The following is a 19,782-nucleotide window of genomic DNA, read 5'->3' on the forward strand; positions in this document are numbered from 1 at the left end:
AAAGGTGGTAGGATTTGATTGTGGGTAGCATGAAGCCGCATGCAGGCATTTTATTGGAACTGATTCTGGAAAGACACTTCCCATTGCTTTCCGTGTTGTTAATTTAGGCAGCTGTTAACCGGGCTGTTGAGATGCTTGTGTGGATGATTTCATTTGGAGGCAGAGCAGTCAGATTTACTGTTCATGAAGACTCGTTGTCACTGATCCTTAAATAAAACCTAGACCCCAAATTGATGAAGTACTCTGCCAGGAGCTTCTGCATTCTAAGTGCGTAAAATCGCTCTTGGGTAATTTGGCATCTAGGTATGAATTATTTTCTCCTCAGGATTCACTATGAGACCTTGGATTTGATGTGCGGGAGACAGGAAGTCAGCATTTTCATGGATTATCCAGAGGATTTCCAGTCATTAAAATACAGGAAATAGTTGCAAAATGATTTTTTTCAGGGCAATAAATATTCATTTTAATGTCCAAAAGTCTATCCCTTTTATATCATTAGTTCAAATTTAGTGACTATCTCTAGTTGCAGTCTTTTTCCATATTCCATGCATCAGCTAGAAAGACCCACACTTGAAACTTCTGATGATCCCATTTATTATAACCTACCTGCCATCTTGCTCAGGGCCCTGGGAAATGTCTTGCTTAGTTAGACCTCCCTGTTTGGCCTCCAAATACAATCTGAAATGATTTCTTCTCAAGGATTTTGTTCATTTTTTTTTTTTGTTTTTTCCCTTCCTAGAGACACCTTCTCTTCCTTGACACTCGCTTACTACAATTGCACTCAGTCTCATACCCGTCTTGACTTGCCCCAAGTAGAATCTGGGTAATTGTAGGTAGAGCCCTACTTCTAAAGCTTTTTTCCCTCTGGCCTCTTTTATTTTCTAGGAATTATAATAGGCGTTCTGAACATTTCATTACTATTTTATAAACATGTCGGCAGTACAGTTAAAATTTTTTTATATGTATCTTTTTACTTTTTATAAAACAGAATAAAACAGAACAGAAGGGGATCACGTAAAAAGAACACATCTCCACTGTTGCCATGTAGGATCATTAGACATGATTCCTCTTGACTGACTTTGTACGTCGTTCTCACAAATTGCAGCATGTGCTAGTTTGTTTGTGTCTATATCTGCATCTATATCTACGTCTATTTTTTCACACCAGTGGGATTATATTATGTACACTGTTTTTCCTCTCCCCTCCCCAGTGATTAATACAGTTCGGAGATCTTTCCCTGTTAGACATATTGGATCTAATTTTAGGATGGCTAGATGGTGTTCCAAGGAAAGGATGTCAGTGCTGTATTTAAGTACTAACTGATAGACAGGCAGGTTTTTGTTGTTGTTATACATATGCGATAAAAATCATCTTTGTACATATCTTTTTGTATCTGTAGGGATGTGTGTGTGTGTGTGTGTGTGTGTGTGTGTGTGTGAGTATGAATTTATACCAGTGGAATTATTGGGTCGTAAAGTACGTGTCTTCTAAAGTTTCATAGACATTGTTGCTAAATTGTCTTCTAAACATGTTGCCCTAAATTGTATTCCCATCAATTTTGTGTGTAAGGGTGTTTTTCCCCCTCACTCACTGTAGCTCTTAACTAACATTCAATTTTTGACGGTCTTCACAGATAAAAAACGGATCCCCCATTATTTTCATGTTCACTTCTAAAATCATGACTGGGGCTGAGTATGTTTTCAAATGTTTATTCGCCACTTATAGGTTGTGTGAATTGCCAATTTGTATTCTTCACCCATTTTTCTATTGAGTTCATCTTTCTCTTTGCAGTAGCTGTATGTATATTAAGTATATTTGTCCTTTGTCTGTCATTTGTGCTGTATACATTTTATCCTTGTAGGTAATTTGTATTTTGACTTTGAATACGTATTTTTACTAGGCAGAATATTTAATTGTTTGTGGTCAAATTTATTTTCATTTTTGGCTTTTGGTTTTGCATCATGTATGGAAAGGGGCTTCTCTGCTCAAAATAATGAAAACCTTCTTCCAGTGAATTGATAGTTTAATTATCATGTTTAGGTCATTTATTCATCTGGAATTTCTTTTGGGTGTAAGAATTCAGGTAGGGGGCAACGAACTTGAAGCACAGTGATGTTTTGATGAATTACTGGAGATAAGGAAAGATAAAGATATCCATCCTAATGGTGGTAAGAAATAGGAGAATTTAAAGAAATCGGAAGAGGATTTGAAGATTCTCTGAAGAATTTGATTTCCTATTAGCTGGGTAGTTTCAAGAATACAGTTAACCTATTAATGTTGGAACCAAAATAAATAATAATTTAGTTATTAGGGTCTAGAGGATTCCTTCTTTGAGGACTGGAGGTGAGATTGCTGCCACCACCTATTTGTTGCATAGCTATCATGATCGATTGGGGAATAATACTTTTTAAATTGTGAACAGACCTTGTTATTCAGCAGAAACATTAGGAAGTCCAGGGCTATTTGGGCAGAAGTTAGTAGTTAAAATGGAGTTAGGCTTAAAGGGAATATAAACTTGATCTCCTTCCAGTTCACTGTAGGGTGGCTGCTTACCTGGCATCAGGGTTTTTAGGAATTTATGCTAAGCCTTCTCTTCACTTGTTCTTTCTCATTCTCTCTCAGCAGGGCAGGTTCCTCCCCAGTAGATTAAAGAGAACATTCTCCCTACAGCTGCTTGGACTTTTACCTTTTAAAAGCTATTTATGTAAAATCAAGTGTTTCCTGGAACAGATATTAGGTAGATGGAATGGTGCCATCATTGAAACTCACCTTAGTGAGAATTGCAGGATAACCAGATTTATAGAACCCTGAGCTGCAAAGGGCTTTAAAGATGACCAGTCCCGTGATTCCGAAATCAGTCAGTTCCTGCTTGAGGTTTTCACCAGTCCAGAAAGTGAAATGAGAAAAACAAGGAGGGAATGAATTATTCCCCAAGACAGCTTTAATTCTCTATAAAGGACTGTTCTTTATTTAGAAATGATATTTCTTTGCTTTTGGAGGGTTTAAATATTCTTTTTATTGTAGAAGATGGTAGAGGATTGATTGATTGCCTTTTTAAAAACCTCAGGTTTATTGAGGTGTAATTTACATAAAGTAAAATCCACCCCTTTGTAGTGTAACATTCACACCTTTTAAGTGTAAAGTTTGAGTTCTGACCTGTATACAGTTGTGTAACCACCACCACAATCATAAGCCCATCCCCCAAAGTTCCCTCAATACCCTGTTTTGGTCAACTCCCTTCTTTCTTCCCTCGCTCTCGGTGACTGCTGATCCATTTTCTGTTTATAGTTTTGCTTTTCCTAGAATGTTCTATAAATGGAATTATACAGCTTTTCACATCAGACTTCTTTCACTTAGCATAATGCTGCTTCTGAATTTCATCCATGCGGCTATATGTATCAACACCTCATTCTGTCTTTTGAATTTGAGCTATTTTAGTGTTTAGTACTTTTTGTTCTTAATACATGTTCTTACTTTCAAAAGTCAAAAGTGATTCCCAATTAATTTCCAAATTAATTCTCAGATTAAAAATTTTCTTAAATTAATTCCCATATTAAAAAAGTCCTTGGCCTTGGAAATCTAAAATGTCTACTATCTAGTCCAGCTCCCTTTGGTTTACACATGAGGGAGCTTCAACAGGGAGGGTTGTGCAGCTAACACTTGAACTCAGATCTCTTTGTTTCTTGGTCTTACCTCACAGGTATCAGTCAGTGCTGCTGTTCTTCCCGCCATGGGAGAGGGGGTCAGTCCTTTTTAGACTAGTATCTGTTTCTAGATGGACGGAAACTGCCAAACAACAGAGAATCCACCTTTTTGGGCATAGGTTCATCCTGTGGCTTCTAGTGTTATAGTCACGAGGGTGTGAGGCACATCTGCTAGCAAGAGTAGAACACCAACTTTCTCTGAAAACAGAAACAACTACAAAACAAAACATCCTCTTTTCAATACTGCAATAAAAATGGAAGCAGTGTAGAGCACTTCATTAGTTGGAAAAGTGTTGAGAGAGCTGTCCTCGTGAGAATTTACTCCCATATGAATTTGAAAGTATCAAAAATGTAGGAGTGGGTGTCCTGTTTTTATCAAGCAGGTGGTGTTAGGAAACTCCTAGAATAGGGAAAAGTGGTGTTATGGGAACCACATTAAGCACTGATGATGGAAAAGGAAGTGGCCTGTTGACAGAAGTAATGAGAATTAATACCTTATGTGCGGGTGACCGTCACTCATGATTGCATTCTTCTTCACAGTGGTCCTGTAAGGTACTGTGTTTCCCCGAAAATAAGATCTAACTGGAAAATACACCCCAGCATGATTTTTCAGGATGACATCCCCTGAACATAAGCCCTAATGTGTCTTTTGGAGCAAAAAATTAATATAAGACCCGGTCTTATTTTCAGGGAAACACGGTAGGTAGTATTAGCTCCATTTTTACAAATTAGAAAACTGAGGCCAATTGATCTTACATGATGGGGCCAAAGTCACACAGCCAATATGTTACTGGACTCAGACAGGAGCTCAAGTTGCTAAACATGCCTCTCACCCATCCCCCATCCTAGTTTCTTGGCAGGAGCTGACTGGAAGGTTCATGATGGTAGTGTTCCCCACGCCCACCCCCACTCCCACCCCCATGAACTCCATGTTTTATAACACGGAGGGGACAGCTCTGTAATAAGATACCTATAACTTCTATGTAATCGAAGGAACCCTTCTCCAATCTTTTAAATAAATTCTGATTCCAAAATTTTCTTTAGTGAATTTGCTTGAAAGTGACATGGCCTTTTGCACTAATTTGTGTGTGTGTGTGATGTAAGCTTACACAAGGTGAGCATTTTTGGCAGGTACCTCTGAATTTTGAATTGAAAGCATCTTCTGATTGAGTGTATCCATGGTTCAATTCACCCCATTCTGGTTTAGAAGAAATACTATAGGGTGCAGAGTGAGAAGACCTATGTTTAAATCCCCACCCTGCCAATTACCTGTTGAACATACCTGCTCAGTTCCTCTTTATTCTTTCTGATTTTCTGTCCTCATCTTGGAAATGGTGACCTCCTAAAAGTTGTCATGTGTCTTGCTCGCAAGAAAAAGCCAGTTGATGACATGACGCCCTCGGAGGAGTTAGGGGCACATTTTTAGTGAGATTGGTGCTGGGAAGTGCAGCACCTCGGCCACCTTTGGAGCGTTGACAAACCCTCAAGGAAAACAAGTGTGCTTTTTAACCCATTTGTGGTTATGTTTTTGTTTTTTGATGGGCTGCATTATATTCACATGGCCACATTAGAGAACTCGGGGTCATTCAAAGTCAACAGAAATCAATATTTGGGGGGCAGGTTGAGGAGTCAGAGAAACATATGAATAATGCTGTTTTCAAGTTACTTTTGACCTGTGGGAAGAGTGGGATAATGAGGACAATGGTCAATGATTAGAAAGCATAAAGGACATTGAAATTTTGAAGATTTTAGTTTCATTGGCTTCCGTCTGACCAATTAAAAGAATTTTTAAAGACTGCACTTGATGGAAACTTATTGTATTTTCAATATTTCTCAGATTTTTCTCACCCACACATGGAAGGTGGATTCACTTGTGTGGGTGACTTGTATACTAAGTGGGTACTTCACTAGCCTGCTCTGATGCTCACTGGGCATTCGTACCTTCTGCCCTGACTTCCAGCCTGTGTGGTCATGATTATCACTTCCTCCTAAAATAGAGATTTTCAACCATTAAACAACAGTGAGATGGGGTGTGGTGGTTCACACTCTTGACGCAGCTCAGAACTTCCCTTTTTTGGCTCAGCTGGCTTCTTTCTGACTGGCACCCCCCATCCCCACTACAAACACACTCTTATTATGAATTCACTGGTGATTGCTGTGAAAGCTTTTTTTTCTCTCTCTATAATGGGAGTAACATTATTTTTAGAAATTGTGACTATTACTTGCACACAATATAAAACATCCAAAAGATAAGAAAGTCTAACGAAGAGGAAAAAATCACCCCAATACCCAGCCCCAGACCTAATGTCTGATGATGTCATTGATGTCATTTGAGTGTACATCCTTCCAGATGCTTTGCTGTGTGGAGAAATAGAAAGAGATCACATGACTCCCTTTGGAGCCCATCCTTCCGGTCTTTCTTCTGTACATGCACATACATAGCAATCACACAGATTGCTTTTCCTAAGCAGCTTCCCTCTCCATGAGGATGGACTATAAGACCCGTAAGACCAGACTTGGGCCACAAGCCCATTCTCTGTGCTTGGCTGGTTTTATCTTGAAAATGATTGTGTGATGGTATGATTGGTGGCCTGTGTCTTAGAACATTTCTAGGGCCTCCTTTGTGTTTCATCTTCCAGTCAGCCTACATGCCCTTCCCTCTCAGTCCTTTCTCATCCCTTATTCCTTGTCCTGCTCTTGTATAGATCCAGATGGGAAGTTGAGTAAATAAAGGGATGTCTTTACTGGCGATTTACCTAACAGTGGAAAATGTAGCTTTTTTCGTCTGTGGTGAAATTAAGTATGGAAATGTAGGTATTTGGGGCTTTTATAATATTCATTGTGCTTGAAATCCTTTGCATTTACTACTTCAAGCTCCAATGATCCTGTTCCCTGTCTGACTCCTGCACTTGAACGTGTGCTCTCTGAGAGCAAACAATGACCACCATTAGGAGGGCAGTAGGTCCCAGGGAATCTCTGTCTGTGTAAAGAGCTTGAAGATGCTGTGGCAAACCGCATGGGTGTGTGGTCAGGGCTCCTGGTCTTTGTCAGCTAATTCCAAATTAAAATGTAAATTTCAGGGTACAATCTTATGCAGATTTGGGCATGGAAGAATATGATTGCCTAATAAAGGATTTTCAATTCATTATAAGTCTTAGGAGGTCTTGAATGAGCAGTGAAAGCTGCTGAGTTTCAGGGAGTGTATGTATACATATTCATGCTGGAAGCTGCCCACATCACTAGTATTTTTCTTGTTTTTCTCCCCAATCCCTGGTAGTTGAATGATATGATGGCTGGCATACTAATTCATGTGAGGTATTAGAGCACTGTCTCCTCTGTGGTGCCTGGGTGTGGCTAGCCCCAAGAGTGGCCCAGACAGCTCCTGCCTCGCCTTTAGCCTTGGGGAAGCCAAAGCCCAATGAGGACCTGCCCATGTTTACACAACCTCCTTGTGACAGCTGACACCTGTGATGCATGTAGTCCCTAACTCACATCCTCTGCTTTTGCCACAACATCTGGCTGGTATCCCCTAGTGATGTTCAAGCAGGGGTTCAAGCAGGGCATGACAGAACACTGGACAGTGAGAAAGGAGGCTGAACAGTGGTGGGCGGGCCTGGCAAACTGCCTCCACGTCCGCTCTCGCCCGGAACTGCGTGCTCTGTGGGTGTCATCTGTCCGGAGGGCTGTGTGCTTGGTTGAGTGCACAGAACTGGATGGGTTGAGAGTTGCAGCTGGTGACCCCCCCTCCTGGTAGCCAGGTTGCCAGGTGCAGACATCTCTGTATGGGGACATTCCAGACTTTATTTGGGGAAGGTGTGGAGGATGTGTGAACTACTTCTGGGGAATGAGAAAGGGGAGGTGTGGGTGTGGAATTCTGACTGTATGTTAAATCCATAGCCAAGTTTCAAGCAAGGAGATTTGAAGCTACTCTTTCATTGTCTCTCCCAGCAATCTTCACCATCTCCTGGTGGTGAAAGACTACAATGTTCCCCCGTCCCCACCCATGAGCCAGAGGGCTTTGGAGAGGTGCTTTGATATCTTGGTTAGGATGCATCGTAACAGGAAGTACCTGCTTGCTGAGACTAACCCAGTGACTTGTGTAGAATCTAAACCACTCAGTTACAAGACTTCAGAGGTCATCTAGTTCAGGGTTCTGGCCTCACCTCATCCCACTATTGGTATGAAAATGCGTACCAAAATATTTATGCTAATAATGAAGAAATAGGGTTGATTCTCCTCAAAACAATACCCAGTATTATTCACCTTGAGAGCGGACTACTGGTTACTCATTGACTGACTGCTAAGAATTTTGGTGGTAATCTGACAAATGATACTGAATACCTCTGTTTTATGTTTAAATAAATTTGAGACCTCTCAGAACTATTTGGAAGAAGTAGAAGTAATAGAATGATTAAAATGTGGGGAGGGATTACAAGCTCCCTTTGTTCCACTTGTCTTAAAACAGTAGACATAAGGAATAGGACAACAGGTAGGTTCTAAAACCGTGTGGTCCCATATGGAAGCCTCTAGCCATACGAGGCTATTTAAATTTAATTAACTGAAATGAAACAAAATTAAACATTCAGTTTTTCAGTCGCATGTAGCCACATTTCAGGCTCCTAGTACCACATCTGGCTGATGGCTGCAGTGTTGGACAGCGCAGATGATGGACATTTCCATCATCACGGAAAGTCCTGTTAGTGCTGATAAAGCTTCAGTGAGTACTTTGCAGATATTAAGGAGGAATTTACCAATGTTTAGGTTAATCTCCTCTTGAGCTATGGACAGTTTCTTTTTTTTTTTTTAATCTAAAAAGATGGACTGGTGCTCCCCCACTCCCTCTGTCCTTCCCCTTCCATCCTTCCTATCAGGACTTCGGGTCTGCTCTGTGGCCTTGGGATTGAATAACTTGATCACTCACACTTCTCGAGTTGCCTTGTCTGTGCAACAGGGACGAGGACCTTACTTGTCAGAAGGCAGGAGCTGGTGTTCTCTCAGAATCTCTCAGAATCGGTGGTCCGATTCTGCTACATGCTCACCCCACTGCCGCTGCTTGTCAAGAAAACATCTGCTTTGAGCTTTTGTGAGGAGCAGAGGAGCAAGGCAAGGTTGCTGATGGTGCTACTTCCCGGCTCCAACAACCTCTCATGGCACCGCACTTCCTGAGACAAAATCCAAAACTTTACCCTGGCATTGGGTGCCCATCATTTCAGGTCCAGCTGCTTTCCCTCCACCTCCACCCAGTGCTCTAGACAAGCAGTTCCCCAGGCACGCTGTGTACTTTCATGCTTCCTGCCAGGAATGCCTTTCCCTCTCTGTTCTTCATGTGGCAAGTGGCCGTGTGGTTTTCAAGGCTCATAGACTTCTGTGAAGCCTTCCTGATCTGCCTGGGCAGAGCGGCTCTTCTCTCCTCTGTGTTCCCATTTCCATCAGTGCTCACCTGTACTACAGCGCTGCTTGGGTGTGTGCATGTGTAGGCTCATGCGCCATCCCTCACGGTTGACTCTTGCCTTTAACGCCTAGGGATGTGGGGAAATCATAGTTGCATCCTCCATACCTGCCACTGTCATGACAACCACTTAGTGCATAGGACATAAACCACTTAGTGCATTTGAAGCCCCCAATAAATGTCAACTCTCCTTTCCCCTTCCTTCCTCGTCCCATCCCTATTATTGGTACGAGTAACAGTAATGTATTATTAGTAGCGGCGTTGGACTTTGGTTCCTTAAGAATATATCCAAGTTACCATATTTTATGTTCCTAAAATATGATTGCATTTTGTGTTAAGTATTTGAGAAATCTATTTCTATAGAGAGAGCTATTAGCTTCCTGTAATTGAAAATCAAGAGTAACTTTCAAGCAAAATGTGTCTTCACTTTTTTTTTTAAGAGAGAAAAAACAACAGGCAAAAGGAAAACATTTTGGGGACAAGGAAATAATAAACAGCATCTATCAACACATTGCTATGTCTGTGTGGCAGGTACTAAGAAAAACACTTTTTTTGGATTATCTTACATTTTTCTCAGAACAGCCCGATGAGGCAGGTATACCATTACTGCATCTTATAGGTGAGGGTACTGAGGCACCGGGAGGATGGGTAATATGCTTTCCCAAGGTTGCATAAATAGCAAGTGGCTGCGATCTATTTTTAAAAACTTGAGATATAATTCACATAACATAACATTTACCATTTTAAAGTATACAATTCAGTGTTTTTAGTATATTCATAAAGTTGCACAACCATCATCACTATCTCATTCCAGAATATCTTATCATCCCCAAAAGAAACCCCCTGTGACTGTTAGTGAGTCATTACTCATTACCCACCCACCCCCTCTCCCCAGCCCCTGATAACCACAAACCACTGTCTCCACAGACTTGCCTATTCTGAACGCTTAATGTAAATCGAATCATTAAATATATGGCCTTTTGTGTTTGGCTTATTTCCCTTAACATAATGTTTTTAAGCTTCTTTGATGTTGTGGCATGAATCAATACTTCATTCCTTTTTATGCCTTAATAATATTCCATTGTATGGACATTCCATTATATGGACGCTTCTTTTATCCATTCAACAGTTGATGGATATTTGGGTTGCTTTCACTTTTTGGCTATTATGAATAGTGTTCTTATGAACATTTGTATACAGGTTTCTGTGTGAATATATGTTTTCATTTCTTTTGGGTATGTAACTAAAAGTGGCATGGCTGGGTCATATGTAACTATGTTTAACTTTTTGAGGAACTGCCATAATGTTTTCCATAGTGGCTACACCATTTTATATTCCCAGTGGTAATGTGTGAGGGCTCCAATTTCACTACATTTTTGTCAACACTTGATATTGTCTGTTTTTTTATTATAGCCATCCAAGTGGGTATGAAGTTGTTTCTCACTGTGATTTTGATTTGCATTTCCCTAATGACTAATGATATTGATCATTTTTTAATGTGCTTATTGGCCATTCATATATCTTCTTTGGAGAAATGTCTACTTAAATCCTTTGTCATTGTCATTTTTTATTGTTGAGTTGTGAGAGTTCTTTATATATTCTGGATACTAGACCCTTATCAGATATATGATTTGCTAATATTTTCTCCTATTATGTGACTTGTCTTTCCACTTTTCACATCTTTTTTGATATAAGTGAAATTTTTGAGAACAAATGGAGCATCAGGGATGGAGGATGGAGTAGAGAATTGGAGTCAAAGGACCTTGTTTCTGGCTGTGCCTGGGCCACTCACAACAACTAACAGTCTTGTAATCTAGAGTAACTTAATTTGTCTTAGCCTCAGTTTCCACCTCTGTATATTGGGCAAAATCATGTCAACTGTACAGGATGGTTTTTAGGATTAAATGACATTAACACTTCACAAACGTCATTTCTTTTATGACACAGACTCTTCCAGCTCTGCTAGAACATCTGTGTTGATAGGTAACCGGGTTGTAGAGCTAGGTTGCTTCCACCTAAAGATGGATCACTGAGGAGTAGTAGCTAAGAACTTCTCCTAAAACTTGATTGTAATGACTCTCCCATTATAAGTTTGATAGACTGCCCATGTGATTATATTCCTCATGCATCAGAAAGTTCTGGTGTAATTCAGACTTAACTAGTTTGGCATTATTCATTTTATGTGGTCTTGTGGTAAGGAGCTCCAATCTCACTTTCTGTGATGCTGTTGGGTGGACAGGACTGCGTTCAAAAACTAGCCCTATAGTGCCACTTGGGGCAGGTCACTCTCTGAACCTCAGTGACCCATCTATGAAATGGGGACAACAATTGTTGTTGATGTGAAGATTGAATTATGGGTTGTGGTGAGGATGAAATGAGATCATGTTTGTTGTGTTCCTATTGTACAGCCAGACACTGAGTTAATTTCCTTATGGGAGTTAATTTCCTGCCAAGTTGGGCCTCATGAGCTGCCCTCCTGGGTAACACCCTGTACTGGACTGTGCAAGACGGTGCACAGCCTGCAAAATGGGGTATTGTCGATAAATAACCGGTCTTTAAAATAATCAGAAGAGATTGTTTTTCTTTTACTTAAATAGCTATATGTTAAAATTGGTGAAAAGTTTAAGAAAAAATTGGTGGGGGAGGTATACCATTGTGGGACCAATCAATCAGTCAAAACAAATAAAAAACAGAAGTCGAGATACACACACACACACACACACACACACTCACACACACAAAATCTTTGGAAGGACACACAAGGAGCTAGTAATAGTGGTTTGCCCTGGGAAGGAAGAAGGGACTGGAGATTTAGTGTTGAAAGAAAGAAAGAAAGTACGGATTTATGAGTACCATTTGATACTATTTGAAAATTTCATATTGTGCGTTGTTGGGATATATATATATATACACATTTTAAGAAAGGAAAAACCAAAAAATATACACATTTTAAGAAAGGAAAAAACTGTATTAAAATTACGTTGATGGTGACCACTTTGAGCACTTCTTGTAATTGCGGAAGTCAAATGTGACTTACATTCGTCTTTAACAAAAGACATCGGTATATATTGAGTATTATAATTTTAATTTTAATATAGTTTTTTTCTTTCTTAAAATGTGCATACAATTTTTTGGCGCTCTCTCTTTCTCTCACTCGAGACACACACACACACACACACACACACACACACACCTGGAGTTACTCAAATGGTTAAAATTTAAATTTATAAAAAAATTTTTTAAGGAGGAGCCGAGGTTGTCTGGCTAAGTTCTGTGCTCTCCTAGGCCATTGTCAAGTTAGTCCATTATCCGCAGGCAGGAAAGCTCTTCACCAGGTAGTTACTGATTAACCTTCTCATTATAGTCTTCACTTGAAAGTCTTAAAACCAAGTGTTCTTGAAGATATTTGATAATTTCCAAATTCCTGCCAATTCAGATTAGGCTTCTATTCTTGTTACTCAGTGTCGATTTTACTTGATATGGTTTGAAGTAGTTCAAGTTTAATGCTTTTTAGGGGAAGTCCCCCTTTATTTGAATTAAACAGTGACTCGTGATCCCGTCGAGCGGCTGTTCCTCCGCTGGAGCCTTCAGGGGAGGGGTGGTTGGCTGGTAGCAGAAGCAGCGCCTGTCTGGGTCCTGGCTTCTGTGAACAGAACTTTTGCACCTGTGGAGCGCAGTGAGAATGAGGGACCCTGGAGGAGGCAGGGGGTTAATGCTGCCTGCCTGAAAACACTTTTAGAAATCTCATACGTCTCAAAAAATTCAGCATGTATATCTTACTGTGTAATATACTGGCCTGATTTAATATTTACATTTCGCCCCCAAATTGTTGGGTAAAAGCAAGATGAATCACATTCCCACCGAGACCCTGAGGATATAAAGTGCCCCAGGTTGAAAAGCAAAACATCATGAGGGTGCTGTTTCCCGAAGTAGCGAGTCTTTTGGGGAAATAGAAAACAATGGGTGTAAGCTTGATAAACTCTCAGTAGGTAAAGTTGGATGAGCTCATCTGAGGATTTACTCTTCCCTTGGCTCTATCTTCCTGTTTTCTGCTGTTGGGCAATTTTACATTCATGTTATATTAAGCTCAGTGCCATTTTTCACCTGGAATTTTTCATAGATAATTACCTCTTGGGTACTTAAAATTAAGTGTTAAACATCCAACTCCTAAACATATCATCAAATTAAGTAAATAAAGCACAATTTGAGAACAGCTTTTATTAAAACAATAAAGTTTGGGGAATTTTTATTGTCTTAAAGTATAACAACTTTGCATACCTTCTCAAGCATAATTTTAATGTGAGGCTGCCGGCCTTGCCCAAAAGAAAAGTATTAGTGCCACCCTGGATGATGCTCTTAGGCCCAGGGGACGTTCAGATTTGAAAAAAAACAAAAAACAGTTTTGATTCAGTTGAACTAATTTATTCCATTATTTGTACTCACATAGGGCTTTGTTCGAGCATAAATAGTTTAGTTGCTGTTTCTGTCTAGACCATTAGTGGCTGATTTTATATTGACAGGCCTCTGTGAGACCTGTTGATTTGAGGCAGGATACACACCTCTGTCTCAGGACGTTTCCCGGCACTGAACTTCACTACAGACTAGTATGGATGAATACTCTAAGGACAAGAGGATCCAGGCATACAGTTGGGGGTCTCTGTTCAGAGTGGACTTGTCTGGTCTCTGTTTTGCTGATACTGGGAGAGAAGCTTAGAAGGTCAACTTGGGAGTAGTGCTCAACAAATACTGAATGCTTGTGTGCTGTGGTGTTCTGGTGGTGGGGCTGTTGGGGTGGGCCATGGAGTGTGGCCACCGGGAGTTTCTCATTTTTGTGGAAGCCAGTCGACAACAGCTGTGGGCTTTGTCAGGCAGTGATAGGTTCTATGAAGAAAACAAAAGCAAGGCTAGGACTGGATAAACAACAGGGAGAATCTGAAGGTAGTTCTATTAAAAAATACATTCTATGCACACTGTACGCTTTAAAAATGTCAGTGCCATAAAAGATCGAGAAGGCTATGGAAACGTTCCAAACTGAATGAGGCTAGAGACATGACAACTAAAGTGCAATACCTGACCCTACACTGGATCTCATTTTATACTGATAAAATTAGACTTTGGATTAGTAAAGTAGTTGATAACTGTATTGTGATTATGTAAGAAAATATCCTTTTTTTAGGAAGGACACACTGAAATAGCTCATACTTAAGGGTAAAAGGCTACGATGTATGTAACTTACCCTAAAATGGTTAAAAAAATTTCTTTTGTACATTTTTTTTTTGTATGTGTGTGTAGTGAGGGAGGAAAAGAAGAGAGGGAAGAAATGATAAAACAAACGGAGTAAAATGTTAATAATTGATGAAACTGAAAAAAGCGTGCACAAGTGTTCTGTTTTGTAACTCGCTTCAAGTTTGAAATTATTTCCCTATAAAAAGGTGTTTAAAAATCACGTATAGTCTAACACTTTTTCGAACAAGATCCTGTTTTAAAAAAATGTATATATTCCTATAAATCGTTTACATGGTAGTATGAATTTTAAGGAAAGTAATTACTCACTCGCTCTTTTTCTAGCTGAGTCGAACCCCCAAGGAACTCAGTGGTTTTCTAAGAGTGAAAGAGAATTTGGGGAAAGGAGACATTGTAGGGTCACTGCAGTCAGGCTAACATGGAGAACTGTTAGAATATTGGGACTTGGAGAGCAGGGAGGAGGCTGTGTTATGGAAGATAGAGAATTAGAAAGGAAGCTGGGGGCAAGTTAGTGATTAACTGACAGTCGGTTGAAGGTTGTTCTTTATGGTTGGGCAATCTCGGCAGTCCATTCAGTATGCTATCTTTGGTGTTTATCTTTTTTTTTTTTTTAAAAAAAACAACTTTATGGAGATATAGTTTACATATCACGCAAGAACGTTGTGGATTACCAATATTATATAAATATATAAAATTATTATGCCAGTATCTATCAAAATTGATCAAAATGCTAGACACAGTATAAGTACCTTAAAGACATTGTTTCATTTCATACTTACAAGGTATGTATCTTAGAAGGTATGTTTTATTTAGTTTTGTGATAGAGAATGATGATAATAAAACCCTAAGAGGTTATAAATAATGACCTTAGATCAGATACCTGGTGAGGGGCTGGATTTTTAGTCTGGGTCTCTGCTACTCCAAAGCCAGTGGACTGGGCTGCCTTCTCATATCTCTGCAGTGTGACCAGAGATTTTTGTCTCTGGTACCTTAGAACAGAACATGGGGCACTTCCTGAAATGTGGAAGAGTAAATTGATACTCTCAGCCCAAGAAGGGAAGATTTTGTAACTAATCGATCTTGAATCCGTCATGTAGGAAAATGAAAATCTTTGGGGAGTTAATTGACTGTTTTGGGGTTAGTATCAGTGGAATTAGTTCTGTGCTGGATAAGATATCCCATCCACCCATGTGCCCATCCATTTATACCAATCCACCCACCCATCCATCCATCCGTTGGAGTTGTGTCCTCGAGGTGGCTGTCTAACCCTGAATTGCAGTTCTTCGGTTCTGCAGGCACCAACATCCCCAACCTCTCTTGTCCATCCTACATATCTGATGACCGTATTTCTCTCTACAGCAAACGTTACCCCCTTCATTTTCTACTCTTGACTGCTTTTACAGCCCTCCAGAGACTTCTTGACACCTACCCTTGACAACCTAGACAGGTTATCAAGAAGCCCATTTGGGATTAGGATACAGGGACGTTCTCAATGGAACCCTGAGTTCCATTAGTAGGTTTGCATTTGCCTTCAGGATCTTTCTTCGCTTTGAATCCTTCTTGGCCAGGTCAGCAGCTGGAAAAGATGCTGATGCCTGCCTGATACCTCTATTTAGGATATTTAGTTGTCATTTGTCTCCTTTCGGCTTTCAGCTTATCTTAATGGCATCTTTTTTATCCCCCTGAAGCCGGATAGCAGACATTTATAAACTGCCTATTGTGTGCTGGGCACTGACCTTCATGTTCTCTCCTTCCCAGTTTATCGTGTAGGCGTTTGAAGTTCCTAGATTCTCGTCTTGTATTGATGTAAAAAACAAGAACAACAACAGGAAACTACTTTGATCCCATGGAAATAGTTTGTTCAAATGCCACAAGAACGTGTTCTTCTCTCATAATAATAACGATAAATGGTGTACTACAGTTCCTAAGTCCTTCCACATGCGTCACCTGATGGCAGGGTATCTCAGTGTTGGCGTTACTGGTATTTTTGGCCAGAGAACTCTTTGCTGTGAGCGGCTGTCCTAAGCACTGTAGGGTGCTCAGTTGCATTCCTGGCCTCCACCCACTAGATGCCAGTAGCACCCCCATCATTAGTTTTGACAAGCAAACAAATCTTCTGATTTTACCAAGTGATTCTTGGAGGGGGCAGAATCACCTGTCGTTGCGAACTACTGCCTCACACAATTCTTACAACAATCCTCGGAGGTAGGTATTACATCTCCTTTTGCAGATAAGGAAACTGAGGCTCAGAAAGGTTAAATGGCCACATGGCTAGGATGTGCCAGAGGTGAGATATGGAAGTTATCCCCATGTGTTTGGCTCTTCATCTGAGGTTCTTTTGTCCCCCAGCTGCTGGGAAATTGTGTTTCAGTGTGCGTGGAATAGCAAGGCCAACGGGGTGGTTCTGCAGTGGAACGTATGCTTTTGGGAAAGGCCCTGCTCTCTTGCCAGGTGTGAGACAGCTCATCCATCATGTTCGGAGACTTCTGGGCATCTCCCCCAGTGAAGGATGCAGCTAGGAATTGAGACAGATTTTATCCACGAAGCAAGCAAGCTCTCGCAGTCCCGCTCCACCAGGCCAGTTCGGGACATCCCCAGGCCTAGCCATGGAATGAAAGGGGCCCCCAACTTTGCAGCCTTGGAGCCCCTGTGCCAAGATTCTGCACAAATCTGAGAAGAGCTGGGTGGCACCTCTGGCACTGTTATAACTGCTGAAGAGGCAAGTCACATATTTCTGAAGTTATATTTCCCCCGGGCTCTGTGCTGCATTGGCAGAGTGGAGAAGACACTGGACAGAATGTTGACCTGAGGCGGAAGCTTGACAGCCTGTGTGAGCTGTGCTGGGCGAGGCAGGACTGGCAGGGCTTTGCCCGGGCCTTCTGGCCTTCCTCATGGGCTGCAAGCACTCGGCTGCAGTGAGGACCCACGGCAGTGCCGCCTCCTGCCTTAGCCCGCTGTGGGTGGATACCGATAGTGGTTCTTGCCAGCTCCCTCACCTGTGGTCATCTAAGGTAAATGGGGGTCTCAGGAACTGGGGAGTGGGATGATTGAAGGGGTGCATTTACTCTTCCGCCCTCCTTCGTGTCTTTTTGAGGAAGAAGCACTTCTCCCTTGGGACAGTGTAGACATAGCTCCCAGGGCACCCGGGATTTCTGCACATTGTGAAGCCATAAATATTCTTTCCGCCCCGGTGGGATGCATAGTATAGACTGGCGAAACTTGAGGAGGTGTCTCCTTAGAACCTGATTTTTGAAATGCAAAAGAATATTACTAGCATTGATTGACTTTGAAATAAAAAAAAAATCTGTCTTTTCTCTTATGAAGTCTTTCTGCGACTTTAGATACTGACCTTGGTTAACAGCTTTGATTTGCTTGCTTTTGAAGCCAACTTGATTTATCATGTTTTTAGTGCTTTCCTCATTATCTCAAATATCAACTAATATGCAGACACACCATTAGTGGGTACGGTTCAGGACTGAGAGTCAGGAAACTGGAGTCTTCTGACAGCTGTACCATTGGCCTTGACCTTGAGCTATTTGCCTTTTTTTTGTACCTCAGTTTCTTATTCTACAAAGTAGGTGGAGTATTTCCCCTCTTTGTTTCACAGAGATATTGCAGATAAGCAAATTAGTACTTTTAGAGAGGTTTAATCAAAGTAGCTATTAATATAATTATAATGATGACAAATAGTATAATATAATTGCCAGCTTTCTATGCTGAAGGTGCCACGAGAGTGATCTGCGAATGCCCTGCTGCTGACCTCAGTGTGTGTCTGTGGGAAGTGAAGGAAGAATATTTCTCTCTGACACTCATGTTAATTTGGTAGTGCACATAGAGTTTTGATTTGCTTTTTGCTATGTCGGAAGTACTTTGTTGCTTCTCCACTCTCTGTCCCTGGCTTCCATTCCCACCCCCCAAAGTAACAATTCTAGGCATAGGCATGTATGCATTGCCTTCAACAAGAAATGGGGCCATGTTTTGTAAGCTGCTTTGTGATTTATTTTTTTTCATATTTCGTGCTTGTATTTTTCACACAATAATCTTGGAAATCTTTCCATGCCAGTGTTGGTGTGTGTGATTTTTAAAAAGATCAGCTGTCTGGTGTTTAATGGAATGCATGTGTCGCCGTTCTCTTAATAGTCTCTTGATGGGCATTTCTGGGGTACATAATAGACCCCTTGTTAAAGATCAAGACCATGTTATGATGTGAAGTCGCAAGGCCCGTGAGACCTAGAATAAGGAACGCTGCAGCTCTTGGCTCTGTGTGCTTTAGGATTAGTTGCTCAGCATCTCTGGGCCCCAATTTCTTATTAAAAAGAGGGGTTTGGGCTAGAAGATATTCTCAGATCCAATCCAGCTTTAAATGTCGTAAATTCATCCTCAGCTCTTGTGTACTAGTGATCTATTGCTATGTGACAGACACTTCAAAACTCAATTATCTTACTTAACTTACAGTCTTAGCTTACAGTTATGCTGGGCATTTCTTCTCGTCTGAACTGGGCTCAACTGATCCCATGCGGGCTTGCTTATGTGTCTGCAGTCAATTCACAGGCAGGTTGTGGTGAGAGTCAAGGAAGGATGTACTCGTACATCTGGTGGTTGGCTGGCTATTGGCTGGGCAATTGGGGTGCGTGGGGAGTGTCAAGGAACTACATGTTCCTCCTCCTTCAGGCGACCCTGAATCTGTTCACATGTGGCCGGGCAGGGTTCCCACAGCAGCAAGTGTTCATCTACATTGGGTGATGGAGGACAAACACAAGACATTGGTGAGACAAAGGCTGTGCGCTCAGATGCAGGAGGAGAAGTGGGATGGTTTATCATCCCAGGAGCTTTGAAAGGTGAGAGTGCTCAGTAGCATCCAAAGCTGCCGAGAGAAATAAAGAAGGGGGAATGGGAAAAATTTGCCTTTGGATCTGTCCCGAGGAAGGTCAAGAGAAGTAGCATGTTTATATTTAGCCACCGGCATTAGATTAATTGTTCCAAGTAGGATTTTAAAAATAGCCATTTTTTCATTGTCATTGTTCAGTTGTTTCAGAGTCGCCCCCTACAAGGCACACATCTTCTCTTCTCAATGCCTTGACCTCAGTTGTGCAGGTAAATAAGATAAGTAATGCACAGATGAGCCATGGAAACTTAAAATGGTGGCAAGACAGGTGTCAAAAAGAGCCTGCCTGCTGCATATAAGAGGTTAGGGATCTCTGTAAAGAATTAGTTTGCCTACACCTTCCTCTTTGTGGGACATGTAGAACAGTAGAGAATTTCAAATCTACACTTGATGGAGCAGTTGCTTTGGCTTTTTCTCCTTTTTTTTTTTTGTCTTCTTTTTTTTTTAATGTGTGCTGACTGGAGCTCCTGCTTTGCAGCTCCTCTGGGAGAAGCGTGAGA

General features: G+C 41.1%; 1 protein-coding gene across 4 annotated transcripts in view; it reads left to right on the forward strand.

Moving 5' to 3' along the window:
• OSBPL10 (oxysterol binding protein like 10) overlaps window positions 1–19,782 on the forward strand; it is a 261,600-nt gene that overhangs the window by 96,697 nt on the left and 145,121 nt on the right. The window lies entirely within an intron of this gene.

Source organism: Rhinolophus ferrumequinum, chromosome 17, assembly GCF_004115265.2.
Source record: "Rhinolophus ferrumequinum isolate MPI-CBG mRhiFer1 chromosome 17, mRhiFer1_v1.p, whole genome shotgun sequence".
NCBI classification, from domain to species: Eukaryota; Metazoa; Chordata; class Mammalia; order Chiroptera; family Rhinolophidae; genus Rhinolophus; species Rhinolophus ferrumequinum.